General features: G+C 43.2%; 1 protein-coding gene across 6 annotated transcripts in view; it reads right to left on the bottom strand.

The window, feature by feature from the left end:
* BRINP2 (BMP/retinoic acid inducible neural specific 2) overlaps positions 1–17,014 on the bottom strand; it is a 165,966-nt gene that overhangs the window by 108,718 nt on the left and 40,234 nt on the right. The window contains exon 1 of one of the 6 annotated variants that reach the window (XM_061634188.1): positions 3,389–3,454. The exons of the other annotated variants lie outside the window; for them this stretch is intronic. The gene's annotated coding sequence lies outside the window, so the exon portion shown is untranslated. Of the gene's footprint in view, positions 1–3,388; positions 3,455–17,014 lie in introns of those variants that run through there. 6 annotated transcript variants of the gene reach the window in all.

Raw genomic sequence — 17,014 nt, 5'->3', positions numbered from 1 at the left:
GATATTTCTCCCTCCAATTCTCATACCTCCTTCATCTTGGTCCAATCCTGCTTTCCGTATGATATGTTCTGCATACAGATTAAATAAACAGGGTGATAAAATACACCCCTGTCTCACACCCTTCCCGATTGGGAACCAATCGGTTTCTCCATATTCTGTCCTTACAGTACCCTCTTGTGCAGAGTATAGGGTGCGCATCACGACAATCAGATGCTGTGGCACCCCCATTTCTTTTAAAGCATGCCATAGTTTTTCATGATCTACACAGTCAAAGGCTTTGCTGTAATCTATAAAGCACAGGGTGATTTTCTTCTGAAATTCCTTGCTCCGTTCCATTATCCAACATATGTTTGCAATATGATCTCTGGTACCTCTTCCCTTTCTAAATCCAGCTTGGACGTCTGGCATTTCTCGCGCCATATATGGTAAGAGCCTTTGTTGTAGAATCTTGAGCATTACTTTACTTGCATGGGATACTAAGGCAATAGTTCGATAATTACTGCATTCCCTGGGATCCCCTTTCTTTGGAATTGGGATGTATATGGAACGCTTCCAGGCTGTGGGCCATTGTTTAGTTTTCCATATTTCTTGACAGATTTTACTCAAAATTTGGACTGATTCAGTCTCAGTAGCTTGTAGCAACTCTATTGGTATGCCATCAATTCCTGGTGATTTGTTTCTTCCAAGTATTTTAAGAGCAGCTTTCACTTCGCATTCTAAAATTTCTGGTTCTTCATCATATGGTATGGTTCCTCCGTGAATGAATCTGCCATCCTGGCATCTCTTTTATAGAGTTCTTCAGTGTATTGCTTCCATCTTCCTTTTATTTCATCTCAGTCAGTCAGTGTGTTCCCATGTGGATTATTCAACATCCCTACTCTTGGTTTAAATTTCCCTTTCATTTTTCTAATCTTTTGGAACAGGGCTTTTGTTCTACCCTTTTTGTTGTCCTCTTCTATTTCTATACAGTAACTATTGTAATAGTTCTCTTTGTCCCTACATACTAGTCGCTGTATTGTTGCATTTAGGGTTCTGACCGTGTTTCTATCGCCTTTTGCGTTTGCTTTCCTTCTCTCTTTAACCATTTGAAGAGTTTCTTCAGTCATCCATTGGGGTCTTTCTCTCTTTTTAGCTAGAGGTATTGACTTTTTGCATGCTTCTCTGTTAACGTCTGTGACTTCATTCCATAGTTCTTCTGGTTCTCTGTCAACTAAGTTTAAAGCCTTAAATGTGTTCCTTATTTGATCTTTATATGCTTCTGGGATGTTATTTAAATTGTATTTTGGCATTATAATTGCTTTGTTGGTCTTCTTTAGCTTTACTCTGATTTTCGATACGACCAGTTCATGATCTGTACCGCAGTCTGCTCCTGGTCTTGTTTTTGCAGAAAGTATGGATCTTCTCCATCTTCTGCTACCAATTATATAATCAATTTGATTCCTATATTGGCCATTTGGTGATGTCCACGTGTACAGTCATCTTTTCGGTTGCTCAAAAAATGTGTTCGCAAGAAACAAATTATTGGCTTCACAGAATTCAATAAGTCTTTCTCCTGCTTCGTTTCTGTCTCCTAAGCCCCATTTCCCCACAATTCCTAGTTCTTCTCTGTTCCCTACTTTTGCATTCCAATCCCCCATGATTATCAGCACATCTTTTGGTGTGTGATCAATTTCTTCCTGTACTTCTGCGTAAAATCTCTCCAATTCCTCCTCTTCTGCATTTGCCGTTGGAGCATAGACTTGGCTGATGGTTATGTTGATAGGTTTCCCATTTAATCTCATTGATATAACTCGCTCAGACCTTGCGTTGTAGCTCCTAATTGCTCTTGCTACATCACTTCTCACTATTAAAGCAACCCCATTTCTTCTTAATTTCTCATTTCCTGCATAAAATATTTTGTAGTTGCCTTATTGGAAATGTCCCATTCCTGTCCATTTTAGTTCGCTCACACCAAGTAGTGTAATGTTGATGCGTTCCATTTCTTGCTTGACAATTTCTAACCTTCCCTGGTTTATGCTTCTCACATTCCATGTTCCTATTGTGTGTATCATACAACTCCAGACTCTCCTTTTGCATCTGTGCACATCAGCCTCTGGGCTTCCTTTTGGCTTTGTCCCAGTTGCGTCATTAGTCACAGCGCTACTCGTACTTGTCCTTTGTTCTTCCCCAGTAGCTCGGTGAGTGCCTTCTGACCTGGGGGTCTCATCTTCCAGCACTATCTCGTGTTGCATTTTGGATACTCTGTTCATATGGTTTTCATGGTAAGAAGTATTCAGAGGTGGTTTACCATCGCCTTCCTCTGAGTTTGGATGCATCTTAGTCTGGTGTCTCAGCTTTGAGCATTCCGCCTTGGGTGCCCCTGCTAGGTGTCTAGCCTCTTGGTCTAGACTCATGATGGCATTGCTCTCAGCTTCTTCAACACACTCAAACCCTCTCACCATGTTATGGTGTGCATCCGAAGAGGAGGATTCCAAGATTATAGTAATTATTTCTAAATTTACCCTTCTACATATGAATTAGCATATGGAAATATTGTGGAAATATTTGTCTTTTTTTCTGGGTTTTTTGTTTGTGATGCTTAAATGGTCACCCTACATGTGATTATTCCTCAAAAGTATCTATATTGCTGACAAACTCAATAGGTATGCACACACCATGATTATTGTTATAAACAGTTACTAGAGCCTGCAAGTAGCACACCAAAGGCATAGAATTAGTATGAGTTATGAAAATGTAACCACAATAAATGATCTTAAAAGTAATGCTGTGTGTTTTTTCTGCCATATCATCTTAAATATATCCACAACTGCATCTTTGCACCTTGCACCATCCCTATTAAAATATCTTTGTCCTACAGCTCCTAAAATCTGAATGGCTTCCTGAGGCACCGATATTAAAAGAAGGGAGGGAAATACAATATAAACATGGTAAATTCACACAGAAGAATCCACCCTAAGTGTGCTCCATTTTTCTGGAGTGATTACTCCTTTGTCTCAGTTGTTCCAGAGAGATTCATCACAGCATCAAAGATAAAGCAGTGATGTTGCCACATGTCCAGGCACAGAAAAACGTAGTACTACTGTAGTGCATATTCTATATGCAGCCCTCTCCCATGTTTTGGGATGTATTTGTTTAATTATATTATGTCACCCTTCAATCATATTTCCAGGGCAGTTTACAATAAAGAACAAAACCATTAAAATGTAAATACAAACATAAGAAACTAAAAGGCCCCAAAGAACATAAAAGCAGTATAAAGCAGTCTGCATTATTTAAATAATCTAAAAAAGTTGGTGGGGAGCAGAGAAGGAGGCTTTGCCTGGTGCCAAAAAGACAGAAAGTATCCAGTGAACTTCTCTGGAGACAATGTTCTGCAACTGGGACTTACCTGTCCTAGGAAGTGTGCAGGAAGTAGAATAGAGCTGCAGTGTATGTGTGAAAGAGGAATCCCTTTGCCTCAAGGGTTGCACTGAAACACAGACTCCCTTCGTGACTTGTGGCCTGAAGGCCAGCGTGCATTCTTTGAGAGCGTAGTCACACATGGTGGAGCTCAGATCGCCATCTTGAGTCTCAAACCATGTTCTTAAATACATTTTTTCCTCCCAAAATGCATGCCAAAAGGTGGGGTTTTGGATATGAGGTGATTCTATGCTGGGATCATACATTTGCTGACACTTTGGGGAAAAACTAGTTCTGTTCTTCTGATGCTATCCTGAACAATGGGCTTTTTCTGCTAGGCACAAGGGAAATATGCCAAAAAAGCAAGATATAGCTCCCATCCTGTACTTGATGTACCTTGGGGGAGCTGCCAGCTGTATTATTTTCAGAATTATTGCTACAGATGCCTGTGTCCATGTCTTTTCAATAATGAGTAAGGCTTAATAGGGTCAGAAAAATGGGAGGGGTACAGAGTAGTCTAGGGTGCCTTTTCAGTTGCCAAATCTCCAGCTCTAAATGAACCAGATGCTGGTCTGCTCCAGGGACACGCTGTTACAGCCACTCCCATCAAAGTGATCTTGGCATGAATACTGAGGTCCCCCACATTTTCCAGGGGGTTGGGCAAGTGCATCAACAGAAGCCCTGATCTGTTCTGATTGCCCAGCACAAGATACAACCAAGTGGAACCCAACTAAAAGCCTGCAGAGGGAGATGGAATGCCAGCATTGCCCCCTTCAGGATTTGCAGCAACACTGAGAAGCTGGAGTGTAGGCTTTCCCCATGAGACTTCGGGTTTCCAACATTACCAAGCAGTATGGGAAGAAAAGCCTTCAGTTCTGCACAAGTGGTCTGACTTGAATTCAGAGAAGAGACAAAGTTGAAGAATTCAGCAGCAGTTGAACCATCAAAGAACCTCATTGCTGGCTTGGTTAGGTTTTAAGTGAAAAATAGTAGGATTAGAATGTCAAATTGCTGAATCCTGCAGACCTGAATCACCAAGCCCTTTCAAGCTGTGTGCTTTTCTTCCTACCTGGCAGCTGCTAATTATATCCCAGCTTCAATATATATCTCTGCCTCCGGAGGCAGTGGAAGAGAACACCAATACAAAAGGTTGGTAGTGGTAGGCAAGCAGACTCAGGAGGGGCTCACACATCACACCCACCCCTTCCCAAACGTCCAGTTCAGCATGAGGGGTGGGGCTTCTAACACAAACTGTATCACTCACATTCACAGCCCTGAATCTACCCTGCAGAATGCACTTGTGCATTCTCTTTGAATGGTCTCGTTTGAATATGCAGCAACCCCCTCACAAAAGGTCTGCCTCAGCAACTTTTGGATCCATTTAAAGCTGCCTTGGCAACTGCAACTCAGGCCAAAAATCAAAGCAGGCTGTTTGTTTCCATGTTTTTTGTCTGCAAGCAAAAGTGAAATACACTCTCAAGAGAAGAACCTGAATTCTTGGGAATGTAAAGGAAGTGGGATTGTTTTTCAGTCTCACGGGTAGAATGACCAGATGTGAAGGAAGACATTGCTGCATGATTAGTAATTATAGGGATAGGGAACTTGTGCCCATCCAGATGTTGACTTCAACTCCCATCAGCTCCAGCCAGAGTGGCCAATAGTCAGAGATGATGGGAGTTTTGGTCCAACAAAATCTGGAGGGCCACAGGTTCCCCATGCCCACTGCAGACAAAGGTATTTTGGCATGTATACCTTATGCAAATTGAAAGAAAAGTGCAGCTGCTAAAATTCCTCCCTTAATGCAACTATTAAAGGCATAGGAGTTCTGCTGTTTCTCATTCACAGCTGGCGGCCTTCCCACGACCCACCCACACCATGGGGGCATGAATAAAAGAGCAATTTCCTGCCTGCTAAGTCGGCACCATATGCTCCCCTTACTCAAGTTTTGACATACCAGATCACACTGTGCTGTGTTGGCTTCCAACCCTAGACATTACATCTTACAGTCCCCTTCAGAAGATGAAGAATAAGCACATGGAGGGGTAAGGGGATCACACTCAGTAGCCTCACCCTAACGTCACTGTGCTCTGCTAGTCTGGCCTCAGATGTGTTAGCCAGATGGACTGAAATTAGCCCCTAAATGCATGTGCAGGCACTCCATATGACCCCCTGCAAACCTTTCAGACCTTCCAGCTAATGCACAGGAGTATGAGGGGTAGGACCAACTACACTTCTCACTTGTATCATTGGAGTAGAGCAAGTTACGGGCTTTCCTTCCAGTAGTCCATGGCACAGGGTTGCCAGGTGAGAAGCATCCCAAACCCTGAGATTTCAGGGGCGGGCCCAAGTGATATCATAGGGGTGGGCTCCAGTAACGTTAAGGGGGTGGGCCCAATGATGTCATTAAGCATGATACATTAAGCATCAACCACAGTTGCTTAGAGTGAACCATTCAAACAAAGAAAATTCTCTGATTGGAAATTAAGATAGAAAACAGGGTGTTCCCAGGTCCAGCTAAAGTTACGGGATCATTTCTTCTCACCTGCTTAGGGAACCTGAATAGGGAACATTTAATTTAGCCTACTTGCTTCTGGCAAGAAGGGTTTAAGTGCCCTCAGGCCAGGCCAGAGCTTGGAAAAGTTACTTTATTGAACTACAACTCCCATCAGCCCAATCCAATGGCCATGCTGGCTGGGGCTGATGGAAGTTGTAGTTCAAAAAAATAACTTTTCCAAGCTCTGGGCCAGGCCAATCATCAGAAGGCCACTGTAGGGAAAAAAGGAGCCTAGTGTTGTAGAGATGTTACATGAGAGCTCTCAGGAGTAAACACACTAAGGGACTAAGCTGCATAGAACTATATAGGACTTACGTCTAAATAGATATGGTTAGGATTGTGCTGTTGGTAAGGCTTGAGTAGGGATCTTCTGCAAAAATATACATATTAAAACAGGGTTGGCAACCCCCTGCCTGGAATGCCCTGTCCCTGCCTTTTAACATGGCTGCTCCAAACTTCTTTACAGACTTGACCTTTCACTGCACAGAGAAGTTTGAGAAATTAGTAAGAAGATTGTCTACCCTTTCCTGCCTCCCCAGTGGGCTGCTATAAACTCAATGCAATACCATACCATAACAGAATTCCTAAGAGTAAGGCAGAAAACTCAGCATCCCACAACCAGTCAGCATTCCTAACCAAGGACCAAAACTAAAAAAATCCTGGCAGTCAGTCAGCCAATATCACAAAAATCCCCATGCAGCACAACCTGACCAGGGGGCTGCAGTAAGTGCAGAATGCTGTGGCACAATGAGTGAGACCCTGTCAGCATGTACATGTTCTGAAATCTGCACTGGTTGTCCATTTGGTACCAGCCAAAGTTCAAGGTGTGCTTTCCATGTTATGGGTGACACATAGTACGTATTCTGCTCTTGTAAGAAATCAGCCCATTAGTATGGCAGCACCTGCCTTTTGAAACTCCCTGCCCATTGTACTCATTTTTGGCACCTATTTAGGCAAGCCTACCCAGGAATGTAGAAGCTATTATGTTTTTTATCTGTTTATAACTCATTGTTGGTTTTATTATTTTGAATGTTTTTCAATACCTGTCTTTAACTGTTTTTATCAATAATTTTATTGTTTTAATTTCTTCTGTAAACCGCTTGGAGATTTTTTACAATAAACCTGTATTTAAATGTTGTAAATAAAATACATAAATAGATTTTGGAGTCACTATGGCCTCTTTCCTCTTTTCTGAAGGAATCTGCCTTATACCTACTCAGGCCATTTGATACAATCTAGCTAATCTAGCTCAGTACTGATGACATGGACTACCATTGGCTCTCCAGGATTCCAGGAAACAGTTTTTTCCAGAGATTGGATTTAGGATTTACGACAAAGCATATGCCCAACCACTGAGCAACAGCCCGTCCCTTGTTTAAAAATTATCTTTTAAATTATTCTTTTCAGTTCGCAAAGGAACGCACAGCATACCTAGAGCAGATCCACACCATGCATTTAAAGCACATTCAACACACATTTAAAGCACATGAATCCCACCACAGAATCATGGGAACTGTAGTTTGTTAAGGGTGGTGGGAATTATAACTGTGTTGGGGAAACTACACTTCCTAGGATTCTTTGGGGGAAGCCATGTGCTTTAAATGTGAGTTGGATGTGCTTTAAATGTATTATGTGGATCTGCATTTCTTCATAAACTTTGCCTGTGTATAAACCATTTTAATTAATTGTAAAGAATGGAAATCAGCTACAAAGTTTACTTGGTGACCATGGACTACTCACCATCTCTCAGACTAATCTTCCCCTCAGGGTGAAAACAAAAGAGGGGTACCATGACCACCCCAAGGAAGAAGGGCACACTTGAAAAGTAGAAATGACACTTATCAAGACATAATATAAGGAAGTATTTATATAAGCATGACTGTAAAGATGTTTATTATTAACGCAACCCGTAAATATATTTATAGTTCAACCCTATGCATGTTTACTCAGAAGCAAGTCCCAATGTATTCAGTGGGGCTTACTCAAACAGGGAATGTGCACAGGACAGCAACTTCAAGTTATAAGGAACTTCACCCACCCAACCCAAAATTCAAAATCTTGCCACTTTAAGCTGTTTTACAACTGTTTTATACTTGTTTTATGGTTATTGGATTTTAAATAGATTTATTTCTTGTGAGCTGCCCTGTTACCAATTGGCAACCCTACCTCACACGGTTGTTGGAAGGACTCCATATACACACACACTGCAGATGTAAAAATACATACACCCCATATTACTATTACTATTACAATTACTAATATTACATTTGTTTATATACTGCGTGTTTCACAAATACTGTACTGTACTGTACTGCCTTCAAGTCGATTCTGACTTATGGCGACCCTATGAATAGGGTTTTCATGGTAAGCGGTATTCAGAGGTGGTTTACCATTGCCTCCCTCTGAGGCTGAGAGGCAGTGACTGGCCCAAGGTCACCCAGTGAGCTTCATGGCTGTGTGGGGATTCGAACCCTGGTCTCCCAGGTCCTAGTCCAACACCTTAACCATCTTAACCAAAGCATTTCATGCAAACAAACAGTCCAAACACTGTAGAACAGCCTTTCCCAACCAGTGTGCCTCCAGATGTTGTTGGACCACAACTCCCATCAGCATCAGCCAGCATTGCCAATGGTCAGGAAAGATGGGAATTGTGGTCCAACAACATCTGGAGGCACACTGGTTGGGAAAGGCTGCTGTAGAACAACAATACATAATAAAGAGTATAATCACTACAACACTAAAAAAGTTAATATACATCAAAATATAAATGAGCATAAAGTTCAGCAATAAAACTAAAGCAAAAATATTGAAAACTAACCCCCAACCTGATATAAAAATCACTTCTACCCCGACCCTTTTGCCTCAACTCAAAGGGCCAAAAAGCCTTCTGGAAGAAGCTCCCTTTTGAAGGCTCCCAAGGCTTGAGGGTGGGGCAAGGCAGGTGGATACAGCCATCCCCTGGTGACGAACAGTGTCTCTCCCCTCATATAACAGTTTATTGTCAAAACCAGTTGGTCATTCTAGAACTTTAAAAAAAAAATCAGTATTAGTTTCCTGCCAAATAAAAGCAGTGACACCTACGTAATCCCTGCCTAATTGCTCTTTTAAAAAAAAAGGATGGGAGGGGGAGAGAAAGATTTACAACACAATCCTTTTCTATGTTCATTCAGAAGTCCCACTGATTTACAGCACAATCCTAACCACATCTACTCAAAAGTAAGCCCTATTGAATTCATTGGGGTTTACTCTTAGCATGCGGGATTACCATTGCAGCTTTACTCCCAGAAAAGTGAGTATAAGATTAAAGCTTCATATCGGGAAGGTTTTCAAAACAGGCTATGAATCAGACAAATAAACTGCCCTCTTCAACATCCAAGGAAAATTTAAACTTGTTGGACTCCTCATAATTAAAAAAAGTGTAACTCATTGTAATGGCATCATAAGATGCACATACACAGAGAGAAAGGGACTTTTGCTACTGCTAAAAGTTATAAACTTAATCTATGAAATTTTCAGACAAGGTAGAAAAGGCAAGTTTTCTGAACTTGCAATGCATTTCTAGCTATTGCCTGAAGGTAACCAAATCCCTCAATCACAACCCTGGCTTTACTTATAGGCTAAAAACTTGAAAGGGATTGGAGGAGTCGGCTATTAGCACATTTAACTGACCTTGCAGGGGTGACAGCTGACATTTGGGTGTCTAACTCATGAACCAGACCACTTGGAACTTATTTTTAAAAAAGAAAGCTAAGAGTCTGGAGATTAGGGAGACTCACCTGTAGACCCTGAGAGTACCCCCGAAAACGGCAAACTCTGGGTGAAAACCAAAGACCAGACAACCCTACTATGGCACCATTCTCCCTGAAAATGTGCTAACCATCTTTTCGGTTTTTAGTACCCTGAATGGAGCCTGGCTGGTGGCCCCTCTGATGGCTGAAAATCAAAGATATACAGTATATCGTGTCCACAGGCCACAACTTCAGTTCCTTGCAACATTCCTCCGCCTTCATCCACACTCCTTCACCAGATCTTCTTTGTATTTGGGCACCCTGTTCTCTTTTCCACATCTCCTTTTGTAGGACCAGGACTTTTCTTTGCCCACCCACCTCCTGGCATTTCCTCCTGGCACTCTCTTCTTTTCCCCTCACAGACTTACTGTCCTCACTCCTCCATTCAGCCTGATCCCTCAACAGCCCTAGGCCCCTATGTTTCTCTAAGGCTGTATATGGGCTGTTAAAGCACATTCCCTCCCCCAAACCATCCTGGGAACTACAGTTTGCCCTTAACAGGGCCCAGCACCCTTAACAAACTATAGTTCCCAGGATCCTTGGGGTGGAAATGAGCTTTAAATGTATGGTGTGTATGCAGCCCTAGTGGCCCTTCTGCCTCCTGTTTCTCAGTCCATCCATCCACCTGCTCATCTTCCTCCCTTCAGCCATGGTGACTGTCCCTAGGTCCTCCCCTTTGCTGCTCAGCCTGTCTGTGATTGTGACATTATCACTGTTCAGCCTCTGTGATGACGACACTGCTCAACCAATCCAGCCCAGAAGCTTCAGTGCCCCCTTACAAGATCACAGTGTATTTTAAGGTCCCCTAACTGAAAACCTGCTGCTACCCAATCATGCTGAAGTAATGCCCATGGAAAAAATATGCTGGGTATTCAAACTGCATTGTCTTCTAAAGCCTTGGAACACTTCAGCTGCAATAGAGTCAATTGAGCGTAGTCATGTATAGGTTTCCACTGTTTATGGTGATATATTTTGGGTCAGAAAAAAACAGTCTTGGACATATAGTCATGTTCTGCTGAGAAGCTGAAACACATAAAGTTTATCCTACTTATGTTCACAATAAAGTCATTGTTTTTAAAATAAGCAAAGCTATGGGTATGCCCAGGTTTGTTTTTTGTGTGTATGCCAGTACTCACCAGTACAGATTACCAGCACCTCTTTTTTTTTTGCTGCCCATACTAGCCATTTTGTGTTGGCACCCATCACACTTCCATCAAGGTATGACTACAGGCACCATGTATTTTACAAAAAAACCACAACACTGGGTATGCCATGATCCTTTAGAAACACTGGATGAGGTAGGTGAAACTGATCTGGGGGAGGAAGGGTAGGGGTAGGGAGGAAAGTGGAGGGGAGAGGGAGGGGGAGGGGAGGAGATTAGGTGGGTGGGCACTGGATAGAGGGAAAGCCCCTTTTCCAAAAGGAAAACATTGTGAACAGTATCATTCTTTTTCAGCATTTCCCCCACCTTTTTATTCTACAGCAGGCACAGGTAGCCTCCCACCCAAATTTAAATTAAAACTGTCCCTGGCCACATCCACACCAGACCTTTATTTCAATTTACACAGTCATGGCTTCTCCCAAAGAATCCTGGGAAGTGTAGTTAGTGAAGGGTGCTGAGAGTTGCTAGGAGATGCCCTGTTCTCCCCACAAAGCTTCAGTCAGAGTGGCTGGCCATTAAACCACTCTGACCACTGGAACTCTGTCAGGAGAATAGGAGTCTCCTCTCAGCACCCTTCACAATCTATACTTCCCAGGATTCTCTGGGGGAAGCCGAAGTCTCAAGTGAAATCAAAGTCTGGTGTGGGTGTGGCCCCCTGATTAGGCAAGCACAGCAACTGTGAGTCTGCCTTTTAGAACACTGACAATTTGTTCTTACTGAGCATGCCCGACATTATCATTCAGTTCAGTGCAAAATTTATTTAATTAATTAAAAATCAGTCAGGCATTTCTTTAACTTTTAATCTGCAGAAGATGAAGGTCAGAGTATGGGGCAAGGTCAGGAATATGATTAACAGGTACTCTGTTATCATGGCTGATTTTTAATTAATTTCAACAAATTATGAGAACTCTGACAGAAAGAAGTCCAAAAGGGGTCTGTTTTTCTCTCTCTCCTTTTACACTGAACTCTCAGTTCTCTCTTACTGTTTTGGGTATCACAATTTAGAGGCTTGTTAAGCAAACGTTTCTGAGTTCAGGACTATAAGTTTTCTAAGGTTTTGTTTTGGAATGAGCTTATGGGAAGGATCAGAATGGCATGGGGGTATTTTCAATTTAACATTGTGGAATGCGAAAAATCCACACTGGCTATAGTATGGAGCCACTCTTGTGGCTGCATAATAAATCTGTGGTGAGATCACACTTGGAATATTTGTACAGTTCTGGTTGCCTAAACTGAAAAAAGATATTGTATAACAGGAAAAGTTTCAGAAAAGGGCCACCAAAATGATAAAGGTGTTAGAGCAACTCCCCTGTGAGGAATAGTTACAACATTTGGGCTTAGCAAGTAAGGGGAATATGATAGAGATACGATTATTCATGGTCTGATAATACTAGAACTTTGGGCCATCCAATAAAGCTGAATGTTGGAAGATCAAGATGGATAAAAGAAAGTATTTCTTCACCAGTGCATAGTTACACTATGGAATTCACTCCCACAAGGTGTAGTGATGTCCACCAAATTGGATGGCTTTAGAAGAGATTTAGACAAGTTCATGGAGGATAAGGATCAGCGGCTACTAGCCATGATGACTATGTTCCACCTCCACTGTCGGAGGCAGTAAGCCTCTGCATACCAGTTGCTAGGAATCACAAGAAAGGAGAGTGCTCTTGAATTCAGGTCCTGTTTGCAGGATTCCTCCAGGCATCAGGTTGGCCACTGTGAGGATGCTGGACTAGATGGGGCTTTGGTCTGATCCAGAAAACAGGGCCGGTTCTAAAGGGCGGCCAGGTTGGGCACTGGCCCGATGGCCCCTGGAGCTACAGGGGGGCCCTCAGCTGCCCCTCCACTCCCCTTCCGTGATCCGTGGGCCCCCCACACCCCCCCACCTACCTTTCTGCTGTCTTTTACCATTGCCCTTAACAAAGATGGCGGCCACAGTTTCCCTAAGTTACTGAAGCCCCTGCAGCCATCTTAGTTGATGGCAGAGATGAACGTGCATAGCACGCACGCATCAACAAAGATGGCAGCGGAGGCATCATCCTATTAGGGAATCCGCGGCCGCCATCTTTGTTAAGGGCAATGGTAAAAGACAGCAGAAAGTTGGGGGTGCGTGCGTGCGTGATGTGCGCACGTGCACACACACACCCATAGGGAGCCAGGGCAAGCTGATGCCCAAGGGCCCCGGCATTCCTGGAGCCTGCCCTGCCAGAAGAGTTCTTAGTATGTTCTGATTATGTTCTGATTAACTGAGTATGTTCTGATTAACTATTGTAGTGGGTGCCATTTCATCACCTCATATTGCCCTTTTAAGTAGTACTAAAACACTTTTCAGACTATTTTTTGTTTTTTTTTAAAATTACAGAAATACCACTTAAAATAATGTTATAGCACTCTAACACTAATGCCAAAATTCTAATTTTTTAAAAAATTGTTTTTTAAGGAAACCTTTCTGTCACCACTATGAACCACGTTGTTAAAGGGGCAGCAACCAGAAAGTTGTTGTTGTTGTTATAAAAATGCATTATACTATTATAGCGCTGTAACACTCTTACATGACTGTCAAAAAAAGCCCTTTCTAGACACTGCAGTTTCCACAATGTGGTTAAGGTGGTGGCTAGAAAGGCGAAATCCTTAGCCTAGAGGCCATGATAATCTAACAGGGTTAATTTTTTGAGCAGATATTATAGTTCCACAGGTGTGGATAATTATCCTGAACCTTCCTCATATCCAATTTACTGGGGTGGGGAGAGATAGTGGCTGACAGCTGTCTTGCAAAAGCTTGTCAGAAAGAAAAAATGGTGAGTGGATGTGAAAACTCTTGTACAAGCTAATTGGGGGTGTTAACAATCATTGTGGGATGCACATCCCATTGAAAGCAGTCGAGGTGGTAAGTGGCATCTTGCATCCCCAAAAGCAAGGGTATCTGAGATTTGGGACTGCAAGGCAGAAAGCAGAAAAGGACAAGGACAAAGAACAGTTCAACACAGATATTTGGAATAAAAAAGCCACAACTTTATTGTCAAATAAATAACATTCTGCAAAAATATTATAAGTAACAAATGTAGAATGAAGGCTGGTGACAGAGGAGAGACTCCATCCCTGATCCCCTGGGACCTGGCTTGGCTTCCCACTGAATGGTCCCCAAGGGCCATCCAAGTTCAGAGCTGCCTTAGGCCATATGGCAAGCTGCCAGCCTTCTTGCCACTGCCCAAACCAAGCAATCAGGTCAGCTGCCTCTCTACCCATGATTACCTGTCAGCAGCTCAGAGAACCATCCTAATTTCCCCCAAGTTGAGGCCAGAAGACATCACCCATTGAACCCAGCTGCTCCTCCACTGGTCCACCTGTCAAAGCTGTGACAATAATAAAATAGCAATTAGGGTTGTTGAATTCTATTCAAGTGTCAGGTTTCACACATCTCTACCTTAGCATCTGCTTTCCTCTAGCTGATCAACAGGCCAAAGACCTGGCACTGGAACAAGACTATCACCCTGGATTATATTTGGGCCTATGGCCTTGGGCTGACTTTGTAATTGGGGTGGGGGCTAATGTGGATAAGTGTTGCCAGGCAGATCACATCTGTCTTTTTAACAGCTCTGCGCTAGTGAAAAGGAATCCAGTCATAACTTGACCTATCTTGTATTTTCTTCCACCTTGATACCCTCAGCTCTTTTGGCAGGAAGGATGGGATATTTGATGATGATGATGATGGAGGAAACAGGACTCTTGTTTTTGTAGCACTGCAGGTTGAAGGGCCAGGGGTCAAATTGCCAAGCACCTTAACATTTATCAATGCAGCAGGAGAGTTTGCCAGAGCTGCATCTCCTCTCTCATTAGGCCAGCCAGGTCATTGTGCCCTACTTATCAGAGGACAGCCCTCCATTTGAAGGGCTATCCAGTCCATGTCCAATTTAAAGATAAAGAATCATCAAAAGGGAGAGTGTGGGGCAGGCGGTGGACTTACATTTGCCCATCAATAATTAGCACATGAACAGCAGGCTGAGCAGGCACACAGGACAACTGGTCATAGCCTTCCCCACTATAGGTGAGATTTATTCTTTTTGCTATTTAATTTGTTGTAGGTATTTCTAATATGACATATATAAATATGAATCAGCATATGCAACTCTGGGCCAATTTGTGTCCTTTTTTTTGGTGATGCTTAAGTGACCACCCTATGATCCCCATTCTGTCCCAGGCACTGTCACTCACCCTCAATGTATTCCTCCCATCCCACTTTGCTTCTGCAGATGGCAGAGTGACTGCAGGAGTCAGGGGCAGAATAGCGCCTGGGAAGGAACAAAGTAGAAGCTGATGAGGCCCCATTCTCCCGATGCAACAGTGCTGATAAAGGTAAAGTTTGCCTGGGGTGGAGAAATTAAGCCAGAAGCAGACACAGCAAAACTATCTTCCCTGGCAGCAGAGCTGTTAAATGGAACAGGTGTGACCTCTGAGTTGCTACGTAGCAATTCTAGATAGAGGTACGAAAATAAGAATCCAGAAGCTGGCCCTTTCTTGCCCCAAGGAGCACTAGAGCAATTGTTCCATAGTGCCTGCGCTGGTTTAAATTCACCTTGTTGCTGTACTTCCCTCCTTATTGTAGGTTGGGTTTCCAGCCCGTTGCATGTCCAACAAGGTGTCTAGCCCCTGGTTAAAGTATTCTTAATTGACTGTAGAAGCTAACTCAGGAAATGGATGTAGCATGACAAAAATCAATGCTAATTGCCCCGACAATTAGCTAATGCCTTAATAACTGGAAAATCCAAACTGCGGTATACTGTATATCTCTGGGGATGTCAGTGTCATCACCTCCAGAACGGGAGCAGGATCATACCTAGCTTTTGAAAGGATATCGCTTAGTACTGCCTGCTAATTTTGCCTAAGGAAAAAAACCAAACCAATTTGTTTTATTCCCAGGAGAACAACTGGAGGACCTTTAAGAGAAGCAAACATAGTTTTGACAAGACAAGTGACATTTCTGAGGGGCAGCAGTCTGCTTCCCTGAAATGGCCTCCAAAATTAGCCATAAACAAAAGAAAAAAATGTTGAGGTGGACTTGAAGGTTTCTTCCTAAGACATCTTGGTGCCTAGCATGGAGACGCCAAAATTGCACACAAACCTCTGCACGCAGAGGAAAGTGAGAGACATTCCACTGGAATTCTCTCCTGCTCCTGGAAAAGAGCATGGCAGATTGTGCCCTACTCAGAATTGTTTCCCACTTGTCCACCTTTAACTGTGCCCCACAGCTGCAGCCCAAGGTGGCCCCTCCCTCCCCTTGCCCCCTGGGAGAAGCTTGCGCAGGCCTGAAGAGGTCGTTCAGCCCCCTTTCCACGTTGCCATCCCATGAGGCAGGCGGCTGCATGTCAACAATGCAACTGCAGAGCAGGGCCAATTTGTATGGGTCTGTCTGGATGGAAATGGCCTGTGAAAGAAGAACCACTTGATCAGTCCCACCCATTGAGCTGTGCCACACACACACACACACACACACACAAGCCATGTATGGTAAACAGCAACATGAAAAAGGAGCCACAACTGCAGCTGAAAGGCACCTGAAAGTAGTTCATTTTACACTACTGTGTATTCTGCAAGCGGGACACTGTTTAAAACAGACAACAGTTTGTGAAGGGGTTTAGTGGAGGAAAATTATGAAGAAAAAGCTGTTGACAGGATGAATGAACTGGGTAAATGACACTCGGAAGGCATTTATCCACCTCATTTCACTTGCTAGATGAGCCTCCCCACATCAGCATTCCCCCACCTGTGGTTCACCCTCACTGTGCCTCTCCTCCTCCTCCCACAATGAGCTCCTTCATCCACCATATTTTAAAGCACTTGGAAAACCCTAGAAAGATTACAAAAAGCAAAGGTGGTCACGCCGGCCCATAAGAAAAATGTCAAAAATCATATTAGAAGAATAGCTTCATTAGGACAGCCAAAATGTCACAAAATAGGGTATGCAAGCTTTCAAGTTCTGCAGAACTCTTAATTATGTTAGATGGTTAAAAATGCAGGGGGGGGGAGAGAGAAAAGGGCAGCTGTTCAAGAGTCTTAAGGTGGATAGCAGGAGAAGGTAGCAGAAATGAGGCCCTTTTAGATGCTTTGCAAGTT

The sequence above is a fragment of the Rhineura floridana genome, chromosome 6, assembly GCF_030035675.1.
Source record: "Rhineura floridana isolate rRhiFlo1 chromosome 6, rRhiFlo1.hap2, whole genome shotgun sequence".
Taxonomy (NCBI): domain Eukaryota; kingdom Metazoa; phylum Chordata; class Lepidosauria; order Squamata; family Rhineuridae; genus Rhineura; species Rhineura floridana.
The sequence above is the reverse complement of the archived record's forward strand: the minus strand, read 5'-3'. Positions and strand labels throughout refer to the sequence as shown.